Here is an 8882-nt window from a genome sequence, read left to right on the forward strand (position 1 = left end):
CTCAGGAAAGAATTTTAAATATTTTTCAAATTTAAAGAAGACTAAACCAGAAGCAGCACAACTGTGGAAAATCACAACGGATATTGCCTTAAGAGAAATGAAAGACTTGAAGAATGTTTTTTAAACTAAAAACTGTGGGAAGAGGAGGAAAGGATTGAAGAGGAAGGAACTGCAGAGAACATGAGCAGAGACCCAGGGACACCCGCCCCTGAGGAAGGAATTGAGGCCACAGACGAGTGCCTATAGCACGAAGAAAACTCCCAGGAAGGAGAGACGTCACTTGAAGACACGCGGTGAAAGGGTGCGTCGAGCACCGGGAAAGCAGCCCAGAGCGACCAGCCCTGAGGCACCCATCAATGGAACTAGAAGTGAACTTTGCAGAAGAAGGGAAATTACTTGGTCATAAAGACAAAAGGACCAAGTCACTGGTAAAGGAAAGAAAATCAGGGTCATCTTTCTGCCAGATAATCAAGGAAAGAGAATAGAGGCCGGGACTTAAATCCAGCCAGGCTGACCTCAAGTGTTAACAGAAGGGCCGAGGACTAGCAACGTGACCCCCAGCCCTCGGGACGCTGTTTGTGTCAGGACTCCTCCCATCCTGAGGACTCCGCTGCAGCCGTGGTCAGCAACCCTTCTCCTACAGGGGTAGATGGCAAATATTTTGGACTCTGTGGACCAAGAGGCAAATTGAGCCTATTGTGTGGGTTCTTATGTGACCATTTAAAATATAAAAACCATTCTTGGGCTTCCCTGGTGGCGCAGTGGTTGAGAGTCTGCCTGCTAGTGTAGGAGACACGGGTTCGAGCCCTGGTCTGGGAGGATCCCACATGCCGCAGAGCAACTGGGCCCGTGTGCCACAACTACTGATCCTGCGCGTCTGGAGCTTGTGCTCTGCAACAGGAGAGGCCGCGATAGTGAGAGGCCCGCGCACGGCGATGAAGAGTGGCCCCCACTTGCCACAACTAGAGAAAGCCCTCGCACAGAAGCGAAGACCCAATGCAGCCAAAAATAAATAAACAAATGTGGGGTTTAAAAAATATATATTATTTAAAGAAAACATTCTTACTGGGGGTCTCATAAAAATAGGCACTGGGCTTGATGCCCCCATGAGTAGGTTCGCTGGTCTCTGTACTGGAGAGCTGGCCTGAGACAACCAAAAAGACCGGGGTGTGGGGGGTACCCGTATCAGGCTGGTGATCCAAATCAGAATTAAGATTTAGAATTTGGAATCTGGTTTTAGATTCAAGATTCTAGGCGCAGAACTTGGAATCCAGAATCTGAACGCAGAACTTAAACCAATGAATTAAAAGCAGGATCCAGAATAAGGATTTGGAAATGTAAGCTGAACAGTTAGTGCCAATATTGACAGTATTTCTTTTTTTAAATAAATTTATTTATTTTATTTATTTTTCTTTGGCTGCGTTGGTCTTCGTTGCGGTGCGTGGGCTTCTCATTGCGGTGGCTTCTCTTGTTGCAGAGCACAGAGGCTCTAGGCGCACGGGATTCAGTAGTTGTGGCTCGCGGGCTTCAGTAGTTGTGGCTCGCAGGCTCTAGAGCACAGGCTCAGTAGTTGTGGTGCACAGGCTTAGTTGCTCTGAGGCATGTGGGATCTTCCAGGACCAGGGCTCGAACCCGTGCCCCCTGCACTGGCAGGCGGATTCTTAACCACTGCGCCACCAGGGAAGTCCCGACAGTATTTCTTAAACTTGTGAAACTTAATACTCTTTCCTTTTCATTTTAACATGGTTAATGAATTAACTTACTTGCACACCATAAAGTCTACTTTTTTCTATAATGGCACCTTGATGAGGACACAACACAGCTCCAGCACCCCAAAAACTTCCTTTGGGCTTCCCTTTTGTAGTCAAACCCCTCCTCTACCCCAAACTCCTTTCCGTTTCCCCATCTCTAAAGTTGTGTCTTTTGCAGAAGGTCATATAAATTTACCTCTTGAGACTGGTGTCTTCACCCAGCAGGATGTCTTTGGAGTCACCCAAGTTGCCATATGTATCAATAGTTTTTTCCTTTTAATTGCTGAGTGGTATTCCATCCATGGATGTCCATTCACCTGCTGAGAGATACGAAGTTGTTGCCAGTTTTTGGTGATTACGGATAAAAAAGCTACTATAAAGAGTCAGGTATAGATTCTTCTATGAAACAGGTTTTCATTTCTCCAGGGTAAATGTCTAGGGATAGAGAGCTGAACCATATGGTAAAAGAATGTTGAACTTTAAAAGAAACCATTTTAAAATGCCATTTTCTGGAGTGGCTATACCACATACTCTCCCGCCAGCAACGGAGGGACGTTCCAGTTGCTCTGAATCCTCACCAGCACTTGATCCTGTCATGTGTCTTGTTTTTCTTCCTTTCTTCTCTCTTTCCTTTTGTGCTGTACTAATAAATGCAGAGTAGTATCACACTGTGGTCTTAATTTGCACTTCCCCCGTGACTAACAATGTTGAACATCTTTTTCTGTTCTTCATTGCCATCTACAGTTCATCGGTGAAACGTCTGTTCAAATCTTTTGCCTTTATTAACTGGTTTGTCTGCGAGTTCTTTATACAGTCTAGATGCAAGTGCTTTGTCAGATAAGTGCCTCACGAACATTGTCTTTTAGTCTGTAGCTTGTCTTTTCATTCTCTTAACAGTGCATTTTGCAAAGCAAAGGTTTTGGTTTTCATGACGTCTAATTTATCCGTTTCTCTCTTTTATAATTTGTGCTTTTGCTGTTAGATCTATGAATTCATATTCTAACCCAAAGTCAGAAACGTTTTCTCCTATGTTTCCTTCTAAAAGTTTTATAGCTTTACATTTTGCATTTAGATGTATGATCCATTTGAGTTAATTTTTATAGATCAACATAGATGTGTATATAAATGTTCACTTTTTTGCATATGGATGCCCAATTGTTTCAACATCATTTGTTGAAAAGACAACCCTTTCTCTGTTGAATTACCTTTGCATCCATTATAAAAATCAATTGACCATATTTGTGTGGGTCTATTTCTGGACCCTCTGTTTTTTCCCATTGATCCGTGTCTATCTTTTTGCCAGTACCACACTGTCTTTGTCACAGCACCTTTACGGTGAGTCTTAAATCAGGTAACATAAATCCTCCAACCTTGCTCTTCTTTTTCAAGACTGATTTGGCTAATCTAGTCCTTTGCCTTTCCATATAAACTTTAGAACATGCTTCTCTTTATCTAGAAAAATCTTGCTGATATTTCCATTGGAATTGTATTAAACACATAGATCAATTGGGGGAGAGCTTACCTTTTTACTATGTTGAATCTTCCAGTCCATGAACACATTATGTCTTCTTTGATTTCTTTCATCAGCATATTGTAATTTTCATCATATGGACCCTGTCATGCTTTATTAAGTGTATGCGTATTTTATTTTCCTTGGAACAATTATGAATGGCGCTGAGGTGTAAATTTTGGTCTCCATGTGTCTGTTGTTAGGGTATAAAAATGTGATTGATTTTTGTGTGTTGAGCTTGTATCCTGTGACATTGCCGAATTTGTTAGCCCTAGGTGTTTTGTTTTGTAAATTCGTTGATTTTTTATATAAACAATTATAACACCTACAAATAGATATGGTTTATTCCTTCCTTTCCAATCTGTAAGTCTTTATGCCTTTATCTTCTTTTGCACTAGGAAGTCTAGTATGATGTTGAAAGGAGTGGTGAGAGAAGCTGTCCTTTCCTTAATCCACATTTTGGGGAGAAAGTATTGTTTTCTTGCCATCAAGTGTGATGTTAGGTGTCCATTAAGGAAGCTCCCTTCTAGTCCCAGTTTGCTGAGAGTTTTTGTTATGGATGGATCTTAAATTTTGTCTTTTCTTCTGCATAATTTGAAATGATCATGTAGTTTTTCTTCTTCGTCTGTCAACATGGTCGATTGTACTGGTTGGATTTCAAGTGTTTATCCAATCTTACATCCCACTTGGTCACAATGCATTATCATTTTTACATGTTGTTTAGTTTGATTTGCTAATATATTGTTGAGTATTTTTGCATCTAGGTTTATGAGGTATATTTCCATGCAGTTTTACTTTTCTATTGTCATTTACTTGATTTTGCTATCAGGATGATGCTGGCCTCAGAACATCAGATGGGAAGTGGTTTTTTTTTCTTCTATCTTCTGGAGGAGATTGTATAGAGTTGGTTGTATTTCTTCTTTAAATATTCATAAAATTCACTAAAGGAACTGTCTGTATCTGGAATTTTCATTTTTGTTTTTTTCACTATGAATTCAATTACTTTAATACAAAAAGGATTGTTTGGGCCATTTAGTTCTTCTTGGATGAATTTTGGTAGTTTGTGTTTCAAATAATTGGTCCACTGCATCTAAGTTGTCAAGTGTATGTGCTGGAGCAGTTCATGATGGTCCCTACAATCCTTTAAGGTCTGTGGAGTCGACAGGGCACCTCCTCTTTCACTTAATTTATGTCTCCTCTCTCCCTCTCTCATCGGTCTGGTTAAAGGTTTGTCAGTTTTATTGATCTTTTCAAAGAACCAGCTTTTAGTTTCATTGATTTTTTTTTCTTTATTGTCTTTGTGTTTTTAATTTCATTGATTCCTCTTATCTTTATTATTTCTTTCCTTCTGCTTGCTTTCAGTTTAACTTGGTCTTCATTTTCTAATTTCTTAAGGTGGAAGCTTACATTGTTCATTTCTAATTTTTTTCTGTTTTAAATATTTCTTTATTCTTTCTAGTTAAATTCTTCTAATATAAGCAGTTAATTCTATGAATTTTCCTCTAAACACTCTTCAGTTTTGATATGTTACATCTTTATTTTCACTCAGTTCAAATAATTTCCAATTTTGCTAAGATATCCTCCTTGACACATGGATTATCCAGAAGTGTGTTGTTTACTTTCCACATATTTGGGGAATTTTCCAGATGTTTTTCTGTTATTGATTTCTAGTTTAATTCTATTGTGGATTTTTTCTTAATTTTAAGTTTATTAAGGTGTGTTTTATGACCCAAGATATGTCTATCTTGGTGAATGTTCCATTGGTGCTTAAAAAGAATGTGTATTTTGATGTTGTTTGATGCAGTAGTCTATAAATGTCAATTAGATCCAGTTGGTTCATGGCCTTGGTCAGTTCTTCTCTATCCTTGCTAATTTTCTGCCAACTTTTTTGTCAATTACTGAGAGAGGAGTTGTTACAGACTGAACTGTATTTCCCCAAAATTTGTATTTTGAAGCCCTAACCTCCAACGTGACTGTATTTGGAGAGAGGATCTCTAAGAAGTAATTAAAGTTAAACAAGGTCATAAAGATGGGGCCCTAAGCCCACAGGACAGAAGAGAAAGACAGCAGATATCTCTCTCTCTGTCTCTCTGTCTCTGTCTCTCTGTCTCTCTCCACACAAGCACAGAGGAAGGTCATGTGGGGACACAGCAAGAAGTGGCTGTCTATAAGCCAAGGAGAGAACTCTCACTGTAACCAGCCCTTGCAGCACCTTGATCCTGGACCCCCGGCCTCCAAGGTGTCGGAAGATAAATGTAGTTCAAGCTGCCCAGGCCATGGCGCTGTGACGGCAGCAGGCTGGCTGAGACGGGAGGGTGGGGTGTCCAGCTACAGTGATGGGGTCATCTATTCCCTTTCAAGTCTATAAGGTCTGGTACTTTGAAGCTCTGCTGTCAGATGCACATGCATTTAGGATTATTATGTCTTGGTGAGTTGATTATTCTGTCATTACATAATATTCCTCTTTATTTCCAGTAATTTCTTTATTCTAAGGTTTATTTTGTAACTTCATTTTTGAAAATTGGTGTTTGCTTGGTGTCTTTTTCTATTCTATTACTTTCAGAGTCTCTGTATCTTTATATCGGCAGCAGGTTTCTATAGACAGCGTGTAGAGAGGTCTTGTTGCTTTTATCCAGGCTGACCGTTTCTGTCTTCATTGGATTCTTAGAACATTTGCCTTTATCGTCCTCGTTGACACGTTTGAATTTAGAGTCACCATTCTATTACATGATCCCTATTTGTCTCCTCTTCTTCTTCCCCGTTTCCTGTCTTCTTTGGGATTAATGGAATAATTTTTAATATGTCATTGTAATTTACATGCTGGTTTAACTAAATCTATTTGTGTAGTTTCTTCAGGGGTAACTATAAGGGTTACTGTATCCACATTAAATTCTCCCTCTACTTATCAATCTAGTAGAATTAACATTTTACCATTTAAAGTGGGATGTGAAAAGCTTATCACCTCTCTACAAATTATGTGGTGGTTGTCTCGTGTACTACACCCATATCCACTTAATCCTTAACCCTAACCTTAACCCTAACCCTAACCCTAACCCCCAGCCCTAACCCTAACCCTAACCCTAACCCCTAGCCCCTAACCCTAACCCTAACCTTAACCCTAACCCTAACCCTAACCCCTAGCCCCTAACCCTAACCCCTAACCCTAACCTTAACCCTAACCGAAATTCTACCACTTCATGTTATAATTGCTGCTTTCAACCATAATACATATTTTTTTTATTTATTTATTTATTTTTTAATTTTTTTTATTTTTTTATTTTTTTTGCTGTACGCGGGCCTCTCACTGTTGTGGCCTCTCCCCCTGCGGAGCACAGGCTCCGGACGCACAGGCTCAGCGGCCATGGCTCACGGGCCCAGCCGCTCCGCGGCATATGGGATCCTCCCAGACCGGGGCACGAACCCGTATCCCCTGCATCGGCAGGCGGACTCTCAACCACTGCGCCACCAGGGAGGCCCCGTAATACATATTTTAAAGACACATCTACAAGCTGTCTACAGTTTAAAATATAATGGTGTAGGTAGGTTATAAATACAGGAATGGAAGAAGGTATATCAAACATCGATTAAATAAAAATCCTCCAATGGCCCTATCAGCATTAGACAAATTGACTTCAGGGCTAGGAACATCCATAGGAGTGACGAGGAGAAACCAACCGCTGAGCTTGCCCAGGATCTGCCGCTTCGCCTGCCCGCTCTCCCTCCCTTCCTCCTCCTCTCCCTCCCTCCCATCTTTCCTTCCTTTAGCTCGAGTTTCCCTCTGGGGACATGCCCTCTGCCTGAAGGATTCCTCGGTATGCCTGTCAAAGCAGGTGTGCTGGCCACAGGCTGTCTTGGTGCTCCTTCACCAGAGAATGTCTTCATTTCCCTCATTTTGATGATGCTTTTGTGGGACACACAACTCTGACTTGATGACCTTTCAGGTTTGGCTTTTTTTTGTAAATAAAGTTTTTTTTTTTGAAGTATAGCTGATTTACAATGTTGTGTTAGTTTCAGGTGTACAGCAAAGTGATTCAGTGACACACACACCACACACACACATATTCTTTTTCAGATTATTTTCCCTTATAGATTATTACAAGATATTGAGTAGAGTTCCCTGTGCTGTACAGTAGGTCCTTGTCGATTATCTATTTTATATACAGTCATGTGCATCTGTTCATCCCCAACTCCTAATTTATCCCTCCCCCCTTCCCCTTTGGTAACCATAAGTTTGTTTTCTATGTCTAGGGTTTGGCACTTTAAACATGTTCTTCAACATCTTCTGGTCTCCATGATGTCTGATGAGAAACCCCAACCACTGGAATTAATGTTCCCCTATGGGGAGTGTGTCATTTCTCGCTGAGTGCTTCCCAGCACTAACTTAGTTAATTTAAATAAACACTATTTTCCCAGCAAACACTTCATGGAACACCTGTCACGGGGCGGGGGGGAGACAGAGCTCCCGGTCTAGGGGGACAGCAAACGTGTAACAGGTGATTGAACATCAGTTGCCCACTCTGATCGATACGAGCCATCAATTCATCCTGTGGAAATTTGAGGAAAGCGCTGTGTCAGGTCCAAGGACACCAGGTCCAGGTGGGAGAACCATCCCAGGTTTAAGCAGAAGAGGAAGCGCACTATTGTGGGTTGACGTGTCCCACAAAGACGTGTTCAGATCCTGAGCCCCGGCTCCGTGAAGGTGACCTTATCTGGAAGTGGGGTCTTTGCAGGTGTCACTTAGTCAAGATGAGGTCCTACTGCGTTTGGGTGGCCTGATAAGAAAAGGGAACCTTGGACCAGACCCACACAGAAGGAGGACGACCAGGTGTAGACAGAGGCCGTGATCAGAGTTATGCTGCCACGAGCCCAGGGGCACCACGGACGCTGGCACCACTGGGCCTGAGAGGGGCAGGAAGGGTCCTCCCCCGGAGCCTTGGGGGGAGACTCTGGCCTCCAGCCTGTGAGAGAACAGACTTCTGTTGCCCGAGCCACCGGGTTTGTGGTGATAAGTCACGGCAGCCCTGGGAAACTCCCACGCATCTTTTCTGTGTGTGCAGCCTCTCCTCCCTCAAGGCCCCCAGGTCTGCTCCGGCCAAAGATGCAGGGCCCCACTGCTTGGTAACGAAGAGAAAGTGTCCCGTGTGGGCTGTGTTGCTGTTTGGCAGGGCCTCATTGCTGCCTTGGGGAGGGTGGCTCTCCTGTCAGCAGGCACTCACCTCCAAGGAGCCAGAGAGTCTCCTGAGCACTGGACCGAACTGGATGGATGAGTGTTCTGCCCGTGATGTCCGCTGCCTCTGATGAGGGGCCGCAGGGATGCAGCCAGACCCTGTGACGTGGACGGTACGTTAATGAGGACAGTGTTCTCTGTCACGGGAACTCAGCAAAGCCACGTTCCTAAGGTCACAAGGAACAGGTCTAGGACACCTCACAAGGAAGAACATACCATGGCAACAGGCCAGCTGCACCTTTGACCACATACCCAGTGCAGGCAGAAGAGTTGGGAAATGCACAACGTCCTTTAAAAATTGCCCTGGAAAAAATCAACCAAGGGAATTCAGCTTCCAGGAGTGGAAGACTAGTTAACTTAAACCAACCCTGCTGCTAAGGACAACTGGAGAAGA

Source organism: Mesoplodon mirus (assembly GCF_964341445.2).
Source record: "Mesoplodon mirus genome assembly, chromosome: 5".
Lineage (NCBI taxonomy): Eukaryota > Metazoa > Chordata > Mammalia > Artiodactyla > Ziphiidae > Mesoplodon > Mesoplodon mirus.